At 50.2% G+C, this 19,145-nt stretch overlaps 2 long non-coding RNA genes across 2 annotated transcripts; one reads left to right on the forward strand and one right to left on the reverse strand.

Annotated features, from left to right (window-relative positions):
* Nucleotides 1-123: 123 nt before the first annotated feature.
* On the forward strand, nucleotides 124-16,758 carry LOC144332921 (uncharacterized). Its single transcript, XR_013401129.1, has 3 exons — nucleotides 124-1,552; nucleotides 9,232-10,705; nucleotides 16,336-16,758. It is a non-coding gene; the product is annotated as an uncharacterized LOC144332921 (long non-coding RNA).
* Nucleotides 7,194-7,989, reverse strand: LOC107000868 (uncharacterized). Its single transcript, XR_013401128.1, has 2 exons — nucleotides 7,657-7,989; nucleotides 7,194-7,479 (listed from the first exon to the last, which is right to left on the reverse strand). It is a non-coding gene; the product is annotated as an uncharacterized LOC107000868 (long non-coding RNA).
* Nucleotides 16,759-19,145: the final 2,387 nt, after the last annotated feature.

Raw genomic sequence — 19,145 nt, forward strand, 5'->3', positions numbered from 1 at the left:
GCACCACCCCCAGAAACCCAGGAAAAGGCAATTCAGTGAATATGAAACTGGAAGAAATCCTGTCCTGGCACAAGCGCCTGTAACAGGGAGACTTGCCTGGGCGGCCCAGCCACTACAACCCTGACTCCTGGGTCTTGTCTCCCTCCCTCCTGGGGGAAATAAACTGGAGGACTGCGAAGTATGGCAAAAAGGGGTTTCCTAGCATTTGGGTCTCCTCTGAGCTGCGGACACCCCAAAGAAACTCTCCTGTGTTCTCCCGGATTGAAGCGATTACCAGGGCCTGCCTGGGCTGGATGACAGAACAGCTGGAGTCCAAAGCCTTGAATCTGAAATCAACCATTTGCTTCATCTCTCCAGGTTACTGTTCTACCCCTAGCACCTGTTGCAATGCCAAGAGGGTCTGGGTAGATATTTGTGGAATGAATGAATGAATAAATAAACATCACACACACACACACACACACACACACACACGCATGCACACAGAGTGGCTGTCATCCCTCTGCATCTGAAGGTGCAAGATAAAAAGAGATCCAAGGCCAGGCGCGGTGGCTCATGCCTACAATCCCAGCACTTTGGGAGGCTGAGGCGGGCGGATCACGAGGTCAGGAGTTCAAGACCAGCCTGACCAACATGGTGAAACCCCATCTCTACTAAAAATACAAAAATTGGCCAGATGTGGTGTAATCCCAGCTACTCAGGAGGCTGAGGGAGGAGAATCACTTGAACCGGGGAGGTGGAGGTTGCAGTCAACTGAGATGGTGCCACTGCACTCCAGCCTGGACAACAGAGCAAGATTCAGTCTCAAAGAAAAAAAAAAGAGAGATCCAACACAGCTCTTTTCCTGAACATAACCCAGGAGCCTCCTCTCCTCCCAAGATCCTAGGATTCCCTGGGCCAGGTGAACACTGTAGGCCTCACTGAAGGGCCTAGAGAATGATGAGCAAGACTAGAAGGCAGAGAACACAGGGGTGGGGGGTGCCAGAGGAGATGGGAGCTATGTCAGGGACTTCATAGTTCTTACTGCTCTTTGCGGGAGTCACTCCCATTTCTCTCAGTGGTGAATAATGGGAAGTGAGACAGGACGGCAGGGGTACAGTAGAGTGACGTGGCACTGGTGGTGCTACCTAGACCCTCCTGCTTTTCCCAGTCTCCCAATGGGCCAGAGGAAATAGAGGAAGAATCCCTGCACCTGTCTCTCTGATCCCATTATCAAAGTGAGTCAGGAGGGCAGGTTGGGACGTAGCATGTACCTGTGGGAGGTTGGAGACTGGGGAGCTGAGCAAGGCACCCCAGGCCTGGGTGGGGCCGGGCGGGGCACGCTGTGGGTGGAAGGCAGGAGGTTTAGGTCCCCAAGGCAGAGATTCCACCTGCAATTACCTGATGGCTGGGGCTGGGTTCTCTGGAAGATACTGCAGGGTGTGTTGTGGGGCCTGGATGAGACTGAACTAGGAGGACCAACAGATGACAGCCAGATCCCCTTGAGGAGAGGGACAAGTGACACACAGCCCTGACCCAGCGAAGGGGATGACCACCTACTAGGAGGACAGAGGTACAGTTTCCTCCCCATCCTTCTCTAGGAGAGACACCCAGGCTCACAGAAAGATAGGCATATAGGACCCCTACCCAGAAGGACAGAGAGACCCAGAAGCCCCCTCCTTGGAGGACAGACATAAACCTAAAAAGACAGACACACAGACAAGCTCTCTTCACAATGCATGCATGCATACACACACACACACACACACACACACACACACACACACCCCACATTGAAGTCCCTTCCGGAAAAATGCACAGATCCCCAGAGTGAGCACAGAGAGTGGCTCCTTCTCCTCCCCTTCCTCCCCTCCCCAGGCCCTGCCCCCTGCTGTGCTGAATGGAGCAAGGGAAATTCAGTTAGCACCTGTTTACACTAGGCCTTCTCCCAGCTCCTTTAAATGATGCCTACTTTTCCGATGCCTACTTTTCCGAAGACTGATTGGAATGCATGCTACCCCCTCCCCAATAAACACCCTCACCCACCAGGGCTGAGAAACTTTTTCCAGAAGACCAAAGGCAGAAAGGCTGGGCCCAGTGCCAAACCTGGGACAGGGAAGGCGGAAGGAGGGAGGGAGGGGCTGGTCAGACGGGTATGGCAGGCCTGGAAAGGGAGGACAGGCGCTCTCCCTATCTTCCCTCCCCCACGCTGCTGTTAGAGGGAGCAGGAGGCACTCAGGTCCTGCTCCTAGGCAGCACAAGGAGCAAAAAAACAGCACTCCAAAGCCCTTCCTGACGTTTCAGTCCCCTCCACCCCACCTTTCTGGATCCCTGGTTCTAGGAGTGTCTCTTGTTTAAGGTGAGGACAAAGGGGGTTTCCAGGGACCCTGCAGTATGCAGGCTGGAGGGCTGACCCAGACCATACCCAGTCAGGGAAAGCCCATTTTTTCTGGGGCAGCCCAGAACAGTCCAGGGCCAGAAGTGTTTGTGTCTCATTTGTCAGCTCTCTATTGCCCAGAGACCCCAGCCAAACCCTCCCCCAGATGCTCCAAGCCCAGCCTGAGTGCAGGAGAAGAGGCCAGAGTTGGCCTCTCTGATGGCCCCTGCCTGGGACTTTGGGGTTAAAGGCAGAAGGGGAAGGCCCCTGGGACTAGGGCCAAGTGGTGAGGGAAGAGAGAACCAGACTGGGGCGGGCCCACAGGTACAACTCCTTGTAAGGCATTGTGGTCTACACACAGCTGCCTGCCCAACAAAAGGGAACAACATGTTTGCGGTGCCTGCCCTACCCAGACAACTCTGCCTCAAACCGCCTTTCCTGGAGAGTGAACCAGGGAAGGAGGAGACACTCCCTGTGGGCCAGGAGTGAGGGTCAGCCCCCCTACTTGTCATGGTGCAGGATAACTCAGAGAAGGACCCGAGACCCTGAGCAGTGGCATTAAGTCTTGGGGCCAGTGGGGTAGGCAGGTAGCTGTTATCATCACTCATGATCATGGGAAGAGATGGTCTGAACAAGTTTTGCTTGGTGTTCAGGACTGATGATCTCATTCGCTGCAGCATTGTTCATAATAGCCAAAGAGTGGGAACAAAACAAATGTCCACCAAATGATGAATGGATTTTTTTAATGTGGCATATCCATACAATCTAATGTTACAGTTAAAAGGAATGAATTACTGATGCATGTTGGGTGTAGATGAGCCTTGAAACCCGTATGCTCAGTGAAAGGAGACAGTCATAGAAGATCAGGTACCCTCTGATTCCATTTGTATCACATGTGCACAACAGACAAAGCATAGAGACAGGAAGTAGATTAGTGGTTGCCTAGGGTGGGGAGGAATGGAGGTGAATGCTAAAGAGCGTGGGGTTTCTTTTTGGGGAGATGAGAATATTCTAAATTTGATGGTGATGGGCAGGCACAATGGCTCTACCTATAATCCCAGCACTTTGGGAGGCCAAGGCAGGAGGATTATTTTAGCCCAGGAGTTTGAGACCAGCCTGAGCAACATAATGAGACCCCCGTCTCTACAAAAAATACAAAACTTAGCTGGGCATGGCGGCACACACCTGTAGTCCCATCTGCTCTGGAGGCTGAGTTGTGACGATCACCTGAGCCCGGAAAGTTGAGGCTGTATGCATTGAGTCAAGATTGTGCCTCTGCACACTAGCCTGCCTGGGAGACAGAGTAAGACTGTGTCTCAAAAATAAATAAATAAATAAATAAACAAATGAATTAGATGATGGTGAAGCTGCACAAGTCTGTGAACATACTAAAAACCACTGAACTGCAAGCTTCAGATTGTTGAATTATATTGTATGTGAATTACAGCTCAACAAAGCTGTAACAAAAAGATAACCGCAAACGCATAAATGAGCTACACATAAAAAGCAGGGCCTTTGTGCCCAGCATAAGGGTCAGGGGAAAGAAGGAAAGAGTTTGTTTTAAGATGCCCCAGGTAGAGGCTTTTTGCCTCTGGGTTAAGGCAGTGACCCAAAAGTACCCGAAATCCCTTTAAACGATGGAGCATTTTAAAATGTTATTGTTGGCATAGAAGTAGCTGCATTTAGCATTGAGACAGCAGAATAATTTGTTTAAATAGGAAGCCACAGGTGGTGGATACACCCCTCAACAAGCAGCATCATGAATAATAGAGTCAATTCGGGTGCTAATTTTATGTTGTGTGCCTCAAGGCTAAAATTTTTCATTGTCAAAGCTTAGCAAATGGTGACTTTTTTGCTCTTGATCAGTGGTGGATCTGATGATTAAAGCCAGCCAGGATGGAAATGGACTGCCTAGAGAGGGAACAAGCTCCTGTCCCTGAAGACATGGAGAGGGACCTTGCTCACCAGCTGTCCATTGGCTCAGTGGGAGGGGGCGTCTCACATTTGCTAGGGTTTGAATTAGAATGTCCAAGTCCCACCAACTCTGAAAGCCTTTGATCCACTTCCACTACCGCAGAGCTTTACATACTGAAGATGAAAATCTGCAAATGTTCTCTGGTTTGAAATTTTGGTTGTGAGAAGAGATACAATTAGAAATTATTAGAACAAGAATGAGGGAGGACAGCACAGCCTTGTTGTGGAGGAAGGAGACACAAGTCCAACAGCCTGGAGATGATGAGGTCTCCCACACTTTTTTTTCTTTTTTTTTAGAAACAAAATCTCGCTATGTTGCCCAGCCTGTCTCGAACTCCTGGATGCAAGCAATTCTTCTGCCTCAGCCTCCCATAGTGCTGGGGTTACAGGCGTTAGCCACTGCACACAGCCTGTCTCTCACACTTTCAACATCCTGTCACCCTCCTCTCCACTGACACCAAACCAAGAAGATCATCCCACTGGGTGAGCATGAAGCCTAGGTGGAAGGTCCCAGCTATGGCTCAGTCCACAGAGTCCTTCCCCTTAACTCTGGTTCTCCATCACATCAAGATTGCCCGTGGGAGATTATAAAAGTACACATGCTCAGGCCACACCCTGTCTGCATTTTCAAGGCTTCCTCTGTGCAGTCAAGAGTCAGGCCTCATGCTTTAGCTCTGGTCCCACCACCAAGACCCTTAGGAACACAATTCCTTCCTCTTCCCAGAGGAAATAGGCCAGAGCTCAAATCCAGAGCACTGCAGCGTTCCTGCTTATAAAGGGTGATATACTCTGTCCCTCAGAAAGGAAAACAGAGTGGTTCAGTCCCCAGAACCTGACACTCCACCACCGTTGGCCAGGGCCACAGAGACAGAGACTGTGAGAGGACAGACACAAATGGGTCCCATGCCTGACAGTGAGGACAGCAGTGCCGGAGACTTGAGTGACAGGAAGTGGATGTTATTGAGAGGATTTCAAGGATTTCAAGGAAACTTCAGAAGCTGACATTGAGATAGGGGAAGCCCTCATGGTGTTCAGGCAACTGGACAGGAGTGCAGGAGAGGAAGGACAAACAGGAAGGACCTGGGGCTCAGCTATAGGCATCCTGCCCACCCCTACCCCAGCCCTGAGGATTCCCCTGGCCTGAGTGCTTAGCACTGGAGCTGATATCCAGAGGCCCACTGTTCTGATTTTCCTGCTGGGCAACCTGAGGACAAAGGTGAGAGTGGCAGGCAGGGACTAGAGGCCTTTATTCCTTCCTGTATTCACCCATTCATTTATCCACATATTTGCTTATCAGACACTAGTCTAAAACATTTCAGGAGATGAGCTATTTGGGTCCTCTCAAACCAAAGGAGGCAGGAGCCTCCTTTAGCCAAAGCGAGGTATTTCCTGAAAGTCCCTGTTGAGAAGTGACCATCAGGCCAGACGTGGTGGCTCACACCTATAATCCCAGCACTTTGGGAGGCCGAGGCGGGCGGAACACCTGAGTTCAGCAGGTGTTCACCCGATTCTGGTATTCCCCGCTTCACCACCACCATCAACAAAAGGTTTATGATTCTATGTACCTTTCAAGGACTCTAAAAAATTTGGCGTCAGTCTGAAAACAATGAGGATTTTCAGGATGGTAGAGGTGAATGATGATAAGCAGGTGTTTTTGAGCAGGTGTCTTTACGTGCGTGTATCCATATAAATCCAAAGCACACATGTTTGATGGTTATCTCCCAGAACAAACAGCCCCCTTAACAGGCCCGTCTCCCACCCTGTGGGCACACAACCTCAGTCTATAGCACACACGCCCTCTTGTCCCTCACACACTCTCTCAGGTTCACATACACCCCACCTGCCCTCTCACTTGCATGGCCTGACACACAGGCCAAGGTGCAGTACCACCTCAGATCCTCATCTCAGGCACAAGCATATGTGTGTACCACCCATCAGAGTTCCGTGCATACCACCTTCCTACGAACATCACACACACACCTGTGCACACACAGCCGTATATAACACACATCCAAACCCAAACACACAGTTGCACGTTTGTTTGTTTTTTCTTTTACACAGACAGAGGTTTCACTATGTTGCCCAGGCTGGTCTCAAAATCCTGGCCTCAGGCTGAGAAAGGGGGCTCACGCCTGTAATACTAGCACTTTAGGAGGCCAAGGCCAGTTGATTACCTGAAGTCAGGAGTTCAAGACCAGCCTGACCAACGTGGTGAAACCCCATCCCTACTAACAATACAAAAATTAGCTGGGCATGGTGGCGGGCACCTGTAATCCCAACTACTCAGGAGGCTGAGGCTGAAGAATCGCTTGAACCAGGGAGACAAAGATTGCAGTGAGCCAAGATCGCCCATTGCACTCCAGCCTTGGTGACAGAGCAAGACTCTATCTCAAAAACAAAACAAACAAAACAAAACAAATCCACCAGGTGCAGTGGCTCACACCTGTAATCCCAGCACTTTGGGAGGCCAAGGCAGGCAGATCACCTGAGGTTGGGAGTTCGAGACCAGCCTGACCAACATGGAGAAAATGTCTTTACTAAAAATACAAAAAAATTAGCCTGGCATGGTGGCGCATGCCTGTAATCCCAGCTACTCTGGAGGCTGAGGCAGGAGAATCGCTTGAAGCCGGGAGGCGGAGGTTGCAGTGAGTTGAGATCAAGCCATTGCACTCCAGCCTGGGCAACAAGAGTGAAACTCTGTCTCAAAAACAAACAAACAAAAAATCCTTGCCTCAAGTGATCCTCCCACCTTGGCCTCCCAAAGTGCTATAACTCCCAAAGTTACAAGCGTGTGCCCCAGCTCCCAGCCAATGGATACACATTCTTGATTGCATATGACTAAAACCCAACTCAAACAGACTTAAGCATAAAAAGATCATTTATTTGCTCTTATAATTGAGAAGTTCAAGGGTGCATTTGGCTTTCAGCCTAGCCAGATAAGGGGCTCAGTGATATCATCAGGCAAAGCTCTTCCTCCCCATCTCTTGGCTGTTTTCCTCCATGTTAGCTTCGTCCTCGGGCAGGCCATCTCCCGGCTGCAAGAAGGGCGACCAGTAAGGGAGAACCTCTTTCCGATGCTTCCTGCTGAAGTTCCAGGGCTGACTCTCACGAGGCTGATGTAGGTCACATGCTCATCTCTGAACCAATCCCTGTGGCCAGGGGAATACAATACTATTATGTATTCTAGACTAGACTAGATCACGTAACAAGACCCTGCAGAGGGATGATCAGCCCCGCCCAACCTATAGAGAAAGGGGGCAAAAAAATGTGATTCGCCAAAAGACCAGGAAGAAATGCTGAACAGGGCCGGGCACCATGGCTCACACCTGTAATCCTAGCACTTTGGGAGGCTGAGGTGGGCGGATCACCTGAGGTTAGGAGGTTGAGACCAGCCCGGTCAACATGGTGAAACCCTGTCTCTACTAAAAATACAAAAAAATCAGCCAGGCATGGTGGTGCATGCCTGTAGTCCCAGCTACTCGGAAGGCTGAGACAGGAGAATCGCTTGAACCCAGGAGGCGGAGGCTGCAGTGAACCAAGATCGCAGCACTGAACTCCAGTCCAGCCTGGGCAACAGAGCAAGACTCCGTCTCAAAAAAAAAAAAAAACAAGAAAGAAAGTAAAAGAAATGCTGGACGGGCAGAAACAACAGATGTTCACTACATACACTAACCAAAATGTACACCAATAAAGAGGTGGAACCAGAGAGGCCAGTTATAAAGATATCCGTGTACACACTGAGCCCTTGTATAAATACAAATACTACCTGGCCAAAGTCTACCTTCTGTACCTTATCAACGGAATATTGATTTCAGATAAATAAATGATTCAGATGTATGCTATAGGACTTCAGGTGAAGGAGAGGGCCCTTAGAACAAGCTGAGCTTAGAAAAGTAAGATATGGGCCGGGCGCGGTGGCTCAAGCCTGTAATCCCAGCACTTTGGGAGGCCGAGACGGGCGGATCACGAGGTCAGGAGATCGAGACCATCCTGGGTAACACAGTGAAACCCCGTCTCTAATAAAAATACAAAAAAACTTAGCCGGGCGAGGTGGCAGGCGCCTGTAGTCCCAGCTACTCGGGAGGCTGAGGCAGGAGAATGGCGTGAACCCGGGAGGCGGAGCTTGCAGTGAGCTGAGATCCGGCCACTGCACTCCAGCCTGGGCGACAGAGCGAGACTCCGTCTCAAAAAAAAAAAAAAAGAAAAGAAAGATATGGATGGAAAGATCTGGAAATGTGATAAACCATTGGACAGGAGCAGGATTCCTACGGAAGAGTAGAAAGGCTAGATACTGGGGAGGAGGGTGGGACTAGGGGTTTCGGAGACCAGACAGAGCTTTCTTCTGCAGGCTGCAGGAAGGGAGGAGCAGGGTGATGAGCTTAAAGCAGTGCTTTAGGAAAATTAAGCTGGCTGGGGTGTTCAGGGTAGATGGTAGGGGCAAAAACTAGGGGCAGGAGACTATAAAGGAGGCTACTGCAGAAAGCAAGTCTGGAGGCCTGTGGTGTGGTAGGAGCAGGAAGATAGGGATAGACTCAAGCTAGAACCAACAGGATGTGGCAGTTGACTGCATGGGCATGAGTCCAAGGTCACTCAGCTGCACTTCCAGCAGCTCCCTGCTGAACCCTAGCACCTTCTGTTCCAGCTAGACTGTTCCATGCACTTGCTATGAGCCACTGGGCTTACTATCATGTCATCCAATCAGTTTTAGACACAGCTCCTTGGAGACAGAGCAGGTTCCTGCAGAGTCTGTGTCAGGTTCCTGTCTCAGTGCCAGCATCTGCCTGGCATGGCACTGGCCCAGAGTAGATGCTGCAGAGTAAATGTGTAGACCTTCCCCTGAACATGCAGTTTACACTTGCCTTCTTAGCTTGGTTCATCCCACACATACCTCTTCCTTCCAGTAACAGCACGATGAGGCTATCTCAAAACCCACCACGGTCCTCAGCAGCAGAAGCAAGTGTGGACAAGCCCGCCTTCTTGCATGCTGACCATTCTGGAGCAGGGTTTGGCTCTTATCTGACTCCTAGGACTGACCGATGCAAGGAGGTGCCTGGGATAGTGAGGAGAAAGGGAACCATATTCCAGTGAGACACAGCACAGGAGTTGGGAGTGCCAGCCCTGGAGAAGAGGTTCCCAACATGTGTTAAACCTCAGGACTGCCTGGAGGAAGAGGGGACGTTCATCTGTGTGACCCAAGGGATATAACCAGCACCAATAGGAAGGATTCCGCCAGAGAGAGACTTCTGCTCCCTGTAATCAATGACTTCCCAAAAGTTGGAGCTTTGTGAAAAGAGAGTCAGCGGCCAGGCACAGTGGCTCATGCCTGTAATCCCGGTACTTTGGGAGGCTGAGGCGGGCAGATCACCTGAGGTCAGGAGTTCAAGGCCAGCCTGGCCAATATGGCGAAACCCTGTCTCTACTAAAAATATAAAAAATTAGCTGGGCGTGGTGGCACACGCCTGTAATCCCAGCTACTCAGGAGGCTGAGGCAGGGAGAAATGCTTGAACTCGGGAAGGTAGGTTGCCGTGAGCCGAGATCGCGCCACTGCACTCAGCCTGGGTGACAAAGCAAGACTCCATCTCAAAAAAAAAAAAAAAAAGGAAGAAGAAAAAGAAGAAGAAGAAGAAAATAAGCCGGGCGCGGTGGCTCAAGCCTGTAATCCCAGCACTTTGGGAGGTCAAGGCAGGTGGATCATGAGGTCAGGAGATCGAGACCATCCTGGCTAACACGGTGAAACCCCATCGCTACTAAAAATACAAAAAACTAGCCAGGCGTGGTGGCAGGCACCTGTAGTCCCAGCTACTCGGAGGCTGAGGCAGGAGAATGGCGTGAACCCGGGAGGCGGAGCTTGCAGTGAGCCGAGATGGCGCCACTGCACTCCAGACTGGGCGACACAGTGAGACTCTGTCTCAAAAAAAAAAAAAAAAAAAGAAGAAGAAGAAGAAGAAGAAGAAGAAAATAGAGTCTGCATCAACTGGGAAGTTCATGAGGAGGGTTCAGGCAGAAGGTCAAGGGGCCTCTACTGTATCAGCTGGGTTGTTGGAGCCTCAGAAACATGTGGGCCTACTGTATGCGCTGCATGCATCACCCCGTTTAAATTCATGAAGATCCCACCAGGCAGAGATGGAAATGTGTCCACATTCACACAGCCGTGAACTGGCGTCTGAGCCCTGCCAGACGCCGCACAGGTGGAACTGCCCCAAGCCTGCCCATGCACGTTCTGCTGCCCCACAGCCATGTGTGACCAAAACCCAAAGGACAGTGGGTGCAACCAAAAGAATTTCGCAGCCACTTCCTAATGGTGTAAAGAGTTACTTCACCAGCTGAAAATGCAGATAGTAACAACTACCTCAGAAGACTGATATGATCATCAGGTAAGGAACAGTGCCTAAAATAGCAGGTTTTCAAGACATGTTAGTTTGACTCTCACCAACTTTCCCTGCTTGTACCCCAGCCTTTCCCAAAGCCTTTCTCCACACAATTTCTCCCATCCCCTCACCACCTTCAGACCACCCTCACCCATGGAACTTGTGTTCACATCACTTTGATACATTTGCCCTGTGAGAGTTTAAGCCTTGTGTTTCCCTGCATGAAATAACCTCCTTGCAGCCGGGCGCGGTGGCTCAAGCCTGTAATCCCAGCACTTTGGGAGGCCGAGACGGGTGGATCACGAGGTCAGGAGATCGAGACCATCCTGGCTAACACGGTGAAACCCCGTCTCCACTAAAAAATACAAAAAACTAGCCGGGCGCGGTGGCGGGCGCCTGTAGTCCCAGCTACTCCGGAGGCTGAGGCAGGAGAATGGCGGGAACCCGGGAGGCGGAGCTTGCAGTGAGCCGAGATCTGGTCACTGCGCTCCAGCCTGGGCGACAGAGCAAGACTCCGTCTCAAAAAAAAAAAAAAAAAGAAATAACCTCCTTGCAGAACGGAACAGTGTCTAATGCCTCTTCCCAGGGTAGGTGGTCAGGTGGAAGGTAACTAGAAGGAGGTGGCAACTGGGTCTATAAGGAGAAGCTTACAGGGTAGCAATAAAGAAATGGCATGTAAAAATCCTCTGTTATGCAAAACAGAAGCTTGCAAATCCAATTCCTAGGGAGCTAGCCATGCAAACGGAGCCCTGCCTACTGACGCCCACTTGCTTTCCCCAACTCTCAACCCACGGCTCCTTTCCTTGCCAGTGATGGTGGCAGTGGTAGTGATTAGGATTGGGAACCATGGTGATCATGATGGCTTTCTTTTCTTTTTTTTTTTTTTTTTTTTTTTTTGGAGACAGAGTCTCACTCTGTCACCCCGGCTGGAGTGCATGTAGTGGCACGATCTCGGCTCACTGCAACCTTCACCTCCTGGGTTCAAGTGATTCTCCTGCCTCAGCCTCCCAAGTAGCTGGGATTACAGGCACGAACCATCACTCTCTGCTAAGTTTTTGTATTTTTAGTAGAGACAGGGTTTTACCATGTTGACCAGGCTGGCCTCGAACTGTTGGCCTCAAGTGATCCGCCTGCCTCAGTCTCCCAAAGAGCTGGGATTACAGGGGTGAGCCACTGCACCTATTATTTATAATCCTAAACTAATCCATGAGGAAGGTAACATTGTTCCCATTTTACAGACAAGGAAACTAAAGCCCAAGGTCCTTCAGTTAGTGTGACAGAGACAGGAATTGAACCCAAGTCTGAAGTAATTTTAGAGCTTGAACATTCTCTTTTCAATTATGCTGTTTTATAGTTAGGATCCAATTATCTCCATTAAGAGATGCAATAATGTCAATAACTCAAAAGGGAGGATTCAAAACATGTTTATTATTTTATTTAGCAATCCAAAAGAGCTATACTACATTTATTTATTGAGCATCTGTACTACCTCTCCTACAGTAGGGATTCTGGCAGACTTGGGAGACTCTCCCCATCAAAATGGACAGCCCCAGCCTGGGCACAGTGGCTCACATCTGTAATTCCAGCATTTTGGGAGGCCAAGGCAGGCAGATCACCTGAGGTGGAGAGTTCGAGACCAGCCTGACCAACATGGAGAAACCCTGTCTCTACTAAAAATACAAGATTAGGCCGGGAGCAGTAGTCATGCCTGTAATCCCAGCATTTTGGGAGGCCAAGACGGGCAGATCACGAGGTCAGGAGATCGAGACCATCCTGGCTAACACGGTGAAACCCCATCTCTACTAAAAATACAAAAAATTAGCCAGGCGTGGTTGTGGGCACCTGTAGTCCCAGCTACTTGGAAGGCTGAGGTAAGAGAATGGTGTGAACCTGGGAGGCGGAGCTTGCAACGAGCCCAGATCATGCCACTGCACTCCAGCCTGGGTGACAGAGCGAGACTCTGTCTCAAAAAAAAAAAAAAAAAAAATTAGCCAGGCATGGTGGCGCATGCCTGTAATCCCAGCTACTTGAGAGACTGAGGCAGGCAAATCACTTGAACCCAGGAGGCAGAGGTTGTGGTGAGCTGAGATAGTGCCATTGCATTCCAACCTGGGCAACAAGAGCGAAACTCCATCTGAAAAAAAAAAAAAAAAAAAAGGACAGCCCCATGAGGGCAGAGACCTTGACTATGTTGTTGACCGTCAGATCCACAGCATTAGATAGGCATCTAACAGGCACTCCACCAATATATGATGAACGAATTCACAAATGGCTGAACCAGCCTGCCAGGTCAGCCTGTGCCCAACCAGGCACAGTGGCTCACACCTGTAGTCCCAGTACTTTGGAAGGCCAAGGGAGGATCACTTGAGGCCAGGAGTTCAAGACCAGCTTGGACAACACAGCAACATAGCAAGACCCTGCATGTGTGCGTATGTGTCTGCAAGAGAGAAAATGAGACAGAGAGACTTAGAGAGCACGCAGCTCAGCTAAAGGAAAGACCTGCTACCCATCACTCTATAACCAACCTGCCCCCCTCCCCATTCCCTGGTCTCTAAGGACTAAGATAACCCCAACCCAGATACAATGACCCATTCATAGGCCATAAGGAAAATCTGCTGACCTGGATGGTGGGAATGGGCTAAGCCTGGGCCAGCCCAGGCCAGTTTAGCCTCAGGGACCTGTTAGTCAAGCTCCCATGGCAACACAACTAATTGTGTGTTTACGCATTCCCTACAGAACTCCAGGCAGAGGCCATCTATTCCCCAAGGCCACATTCTACCTTCTCTCTCCTTCCTTGCCTCCCCAAGTTTCCTGGGTGACCATCCAGGGAACATTAAGAGAAGCTTGAGTAGCAAAAGCAGCCTCCAGAACATGGAAGGCAGAGGAGGGAAAGCCTCTCCGAGGGAGAGGACCAGTACTTTTTGCTCACAATTGTCCAGCTGCAAAAGTCAAACTCCCTAGTCCTCCTCCTGGACCCACAGCCTCATGGCTTCGGTGGTTCCTACATGTCACCACACTAACCATCCATCCCCAGGCCCCCATGGCCTGACCCTATCCTACTTGACTGCCAGGTCCTGCCCTCTTCACTTATGCAGCGCACAGGCCCAGGGTCCCTCCTTCCTCTCTCTCTGTGTCCCTCTAGCCTGGCTCTACCCCCAAGGACTTCCTTCAGGAAGCCCTCCCAGATGGACTATTCCTCCCAGGCTTCTCCCTCCAGCCCTCTAGCCTGGAGCCTCTGATTGTGCATCCCCAGCTCTGGCCTGATCTCCCAGAGCTGGGCATGGGTTCAGCTATTCCCCCATGGCCTAGGAGTTTCCCTAAGGTGGTAAAGCTTTTAATTCTTACAGAAACTATAAAATAAGCATTATCTGCATTTTAGAGTGGAGAAAACTGAGCCTCAGGATTAAAAGCAATGTGTGCTGCTTGGCACAGTGGCTCACACCTATAATCCCAGCACTTTGGGAGACCAAAGTGGGAGAATGGCTTGAGGCCAGGAGTTCAAGACCAGCCTGGATAACATAGCAAGACCCTGTCTCTACCCTCCTCCTCCACAAAAAAAAATTGTTCTAATTACCCAAGCAGAGTGGTGCACACCTGTAGTTCCAGCTACTTGGGAGGCTAAGCGGGAGGATAACTGGAGCCCAAGAGTTTGAGGCTGTAGTGTACCATAATTGCACCTGTAACAATGGCACTGGATGACAGAGTGAGACCCTGTTTCAAAAAAAAAAAAAAAATGTAGCAAATGGGAGAACCAGAACTGGACCCTGTCTGCCTCCAAAGCCATATCTCTCCTCCCTACCTTATACCTCCCTCTTTCCCTGAAGACAGTACCATATGCCAGGCACTCCCTGTACCATAGGTTTTTATAACCGCATTTACTCCTCACAATTAAATCTATCAGGAGGCCGGGCGCGGTGGCTCACACCTGTAATCCTAACACTTTGGGAGGCTGAGGTGGGTGGATCACTTGAGTTCAGAAGTTCAAGAACAACCTTGCCAACATGACTGAACTCCGTCTCTACTAAAAATACAAAAATTAGCCAGGTGTGGTGGCACATGCCTGTAATCCCAGCTACTCGGGAGGCTGAGGCAGGAGAATTGCTTGAACCCAGGAGGCAGACATTGCAGTGAGCCGAATTTGCATCACTGCACTCCAGCCTGGGTGACAGAGCAAGACTCCGTCTCAAAATAAATAAGAAAACAAACCTATGAGGAAAGTACAAATAGCCTCATTTTACAGATGAGAATATGAAAGCTCAGAAACTTTCTATCCACTTCTTAAGTCATGTAGCATGCAAGGGCGAGGGTCAGAATTCAACCCAGTTCTTCTGGCTCCAAAACCCAAAGTTTAGTTTCCCAGTCCCCTGGATCTAGGCAGACAGGCTGGGAGATGCAGGAGGCAGGAAGGCAGATTCTGCAGCAGGCATGAGAGCTTGAACGGATCGGCCAGCACCTCCGATAAAGGAAGGTGCCTTCCAGAAGACCTTCAGGAGCTTCCTCGCTGATCTGGGGAGACTCAGGAGGCCCAGGACAGCTGAGTGAGGGCTCGGTAGCCAGGCTCCCAGCTCTCTGCCCTCCCACTCACCCTGTGAGCTGAGCCTCCCTCACATCACTGCACTTCTGCAAATTCCTACCACTACCTCCAAAGTGCTCTAGGATGTGTGATTAAAATCAGAGTGTTCTAAGGTTTATGATGAAAATTAAATGAAATTAAGTTAAATTTTTGTTTTGAGAATTGTTTTAGACAATTCCTAGAACAATGTGCAGTAGGAGGAAAACATAAGTTTGGAAATAAAATAGCCTATGTCTCAACTCTGTCGCTTAATTGCTGTGTGACATTGGACAAGTTACCGCTCCTCTCTGAACTACAGCGGCCTCATCTATATAATGAAGGGGCAGGACCATTTATTTCTAAATTATTTTTATTATTAATTATTAATTTTTGAAATTATTTTAAAAGTATCTGTATTATTACATTTAAATTAATATGGATTTTAGAGCTTTGAATTGCCTAAAGTGCTTGCAGTGTAGTGAGAAAAGCATTATACTTTTTTTTTTTTTTGAGACGGAGCCTCGCTCTGTTGCCCAGGCTGGAGTGCAGTGGCATGATCACGGCTTGCTGCTACCTCTGCCTCCTGGGTTCAAGCGATTCTCCTGCCTCAGCCTCCCAAGTAGCTGGGATTACAGGTGCCCACCACCACGCTTGGCTAATGTTTGTATTTTTTCAGTGCAGTTGGGATTTTACCATGTTGGCCAAGCTGGCCTCAAACTCCTGACCTCGGGTGATCCGCCTGCCTCAGCCTGAGCCGAGGTGTGAGCCACCCACCGCACCTGGCCAAAAGCATTATACTTAAAATCATACTTGATTTGGGCTCTCAGCTTTTGTTCTCTCATCTGTAAAATAAATTAGATTGAGGCTGCAGTGAACTATGACAGGCCACTGCATTCCAGCTTGAGTGACAGAGCCAGACCCCGTCTCGAAAAAATAAATAAATAAAAATTTAAAAATAAAATTAATTATATGATGATGTTTGTAAAGCTAATTGTTGTATAGGACTCTACTGTGATGGGAAAAGACCATGCACTCTTCTCTAAGAATTCACCCTTCCTTCTCTCTTTTGCCTTCCTCCTCTCAGCTGAAGGGCTCCTGGAGTGAAGCGGATCCTCAGCTGTACTCTCTGGTCTGAGGCAACAGCCAATGCACAGAGGAGCATCCTCTCCTTAACTAAGCACTGAAAGGAAGTGAAAGGGTAGACCGAAGGAAGGACTTGCTAATTCAAGGAGTCATTGGAGCAGAAGTGAGTGACCAGGAATGGGGAGGGTGCTTCTGTGGAAAAGGAACAGGGCTAGGCCCCCTTGTCACTGGTCCTAGACCAGATCAGGCCTGCCCAGAAGCCAAGAAAAAGATGGGGTATAGACCTCCATGGGGCAAGGCCAGGATGATGGAGGGGATACCTTCAGGGGAGGAGGTGCTAGGCAAGTTTCTGAAAATGGTGCGTTCAGACAGCTCACTACTTCCTGTGGTAATTCCTGGAAAAGACTGAGTAAGACAAGGTCAGGCGCGGGAGGAATGCAGCTGGAGGAGGTGTGTATGCACAGTCTCCCCAGAGTGAGCCTGTCCAGAGCCTTAAACCTTATCTCCTTCCTCTGAAGAGCTGGGATCGCTATCTCTGGCTCCCAGGGGCTCCGGCTGAGTCAGGGCTGGAGGCTGGGAGAGATTGTGGGCCCCGAAGCATACCTAAAACTGTGGGACCATTCAGCACTTAGGTATGAATGGAATCATATAGGTCTGAAATGCTCACCATTTTCGGAAACCTGTTCAACACCTCCTCCCCTGCAGATATCCCCCTGCATCATCCTGGCCTTGCCCCATTGAGACCTGAAGTGTGGTACATTCAGGAATGAGATTGGAGCAAAAGGGATCTCTTTGGCAGAGGTGGGGTCAAAGAGATAGTTTAGGATGATTCATCTCCACAAAGGTAGATTCCTACCAGCCAGCCCCAGGCCAGAAATTTCCCCTTTCAGGAAAGCTGGGCTCCAGGGCTGGGTAATTCTATCACCTCAATTATCCCTCTGTTCCTGTTTTAGGGGTTATGCACAGTTCTTAATGGGGCCTAACAGCTTCTTTGTCTCTTCCAGCCCTCTATCTTAGAGGACAGGAGGTGGAACCTGCCAACAGAGGGACCCAGGTTCACATTCCAGGGCTGCCTTTCTCTCCCCCTCCGGGCCCAGTACTCTGAGCTGGGCCGCGGGTAGGGGACGAAGGAGGAGAAAGGAGGCAGTGTTCTCATGTTCTCTGTGTCCCTGAGAAATTCCCCACCTCCCTGCCAAGCTCCCTCCTAGCAGGCTGGTGAGACCTGCCCTGGAGACAGGCTGGTGCGAGAGGCCCCCTCTGCAGAGTGGAAGGGGGTGACATCATTGCCTGTCCTGAGCCTCCTAGACATATACACACTCTCCCTCTGCCTGGTGTGTCCCTGCCCCCTAGCACCTCTCCTGCTCGCTCAGGTGTCCTCTCCCATGCCCAGCCAGATTGATCTTCTACAAACATTGCTTTGATCCTGTCACTCCCCAGCTCAGAGCTTCCCGTTGCCTTCAGAATAAAGGTCAAATTCCTCATCTGGTGGCTGAGGCTCAGCCTTCCCCACCTGGCACTAGCTGCCTTCCCCACCCCACCCCAGGACTGTGCCCTCCTCTCTTGAAGCACCTCCTTGTCACCTGCACCTGTTGAAACCTTACCCTTCCTGCAGGTCCTGGCTCCAGTTCACCCCATTCATTCCGCAAACATTTGCTGAATGAAAATCATGCATCAGGCACCTCCCCACAAAGTCTGCCCCAGTCACCTCTGCCAGAAGTGGCCACTCCTATAGAGACCCCAAGAACAGGGCTTTGTTACACTCCTGGACTGGATTACACTTGCTGTGGGCATGTCTGAACTCCCCTCCCTGATTGCAAACCTGATCCACAGTCATTTAGCATGCATTGAACATCCACTATTAATGAGGCATTTTCCATATTTATCTCATTTGACCCTCACAAGGACCTTGGGAGTTCAGTCTTCTTATTGTTATTTACAGATGACGAATCCAAGGCTCCGAGAAGTAATGTGCCCAGCAAGTAGTAGTCAGGGCTCAAACCGGAGTCCTGGACCCTAAGTCCAGGGCCTGCACATCAGCATTAAGGCACCTTCCTCAAAAGTAGGGGCACGTCTTATACATGTTTCTGCTTCCCTCCACACCCAGCACAGGAACTTGTTTGATTCACTGAATGAATGAATGAATGAATGAATGAATGAATGAATGAATGATTCAGTTCTACCCCATGAGTCCTCTTCTCTACTCTGACCCTATCTCCTCTCTCTCACATTGCTTTTCTCCTATCTTCTGTCCTTTACCCTGGACCCCAAGGATTCCCACCAAGGGAGGAAAGAAGCTGTGATTGTTTCATGGATAGCAGAGATGGGAGCTAAGCCTCAGAAGGGGGTCCACAGCCTGGACACACCCCAGGGAGGAGATTCAGGACAGGAAGACCCCTTCCCCTTCACCACCACTCGGTTTGATAGACCCAGGAGAGTCCTAGTCCTTCTCTCCAACCCTCCCCAATTCCAGCAGGAAATAGGTGGGCCCGAGGGAGCAGCAGGACAAGCCAGAGAACAGTGAGAGGGTGAAGAGGGGCCCAGATTCAGTGACTCACCACCCTCGGGCCTCCCCGGGGGAAAGGGCGGGGAGTCTGGACACTTGGAATTCCTGCCTGTCCCTAGGGAGACCCTTGGGTGTTAGGAGGCTGAACAGGAGGAGGAAGAGCTCTGTTTGTCCCAAACTAAGGGGTGGCCATGGCAACAAGGCCGGAGCCATCGGGGCTGGGAGCAAAGGTCCTAGCCAGGGGTGGAGTCGTGAGGGCCCTGCTGCCTGCCTGCCAACTGGGCCACTGTCCACACCATGCCAGCCAG

The sequence above is a fragment of the Macaca mulatta genome, chromosome 11 (genome assembly GCF_049350105.2).
Source record: "Macaca mulatta isolate MMU2019108-1 chromosome 11, T2T-MMU8v2.0, whole genome shotgun sequence".
Taxonomy (NCBI): Eukaryota; Metazoa; Chordata; class Mammalia; order Primates; family Cercopithecidae; genus Macaca; species Macaca mulatta.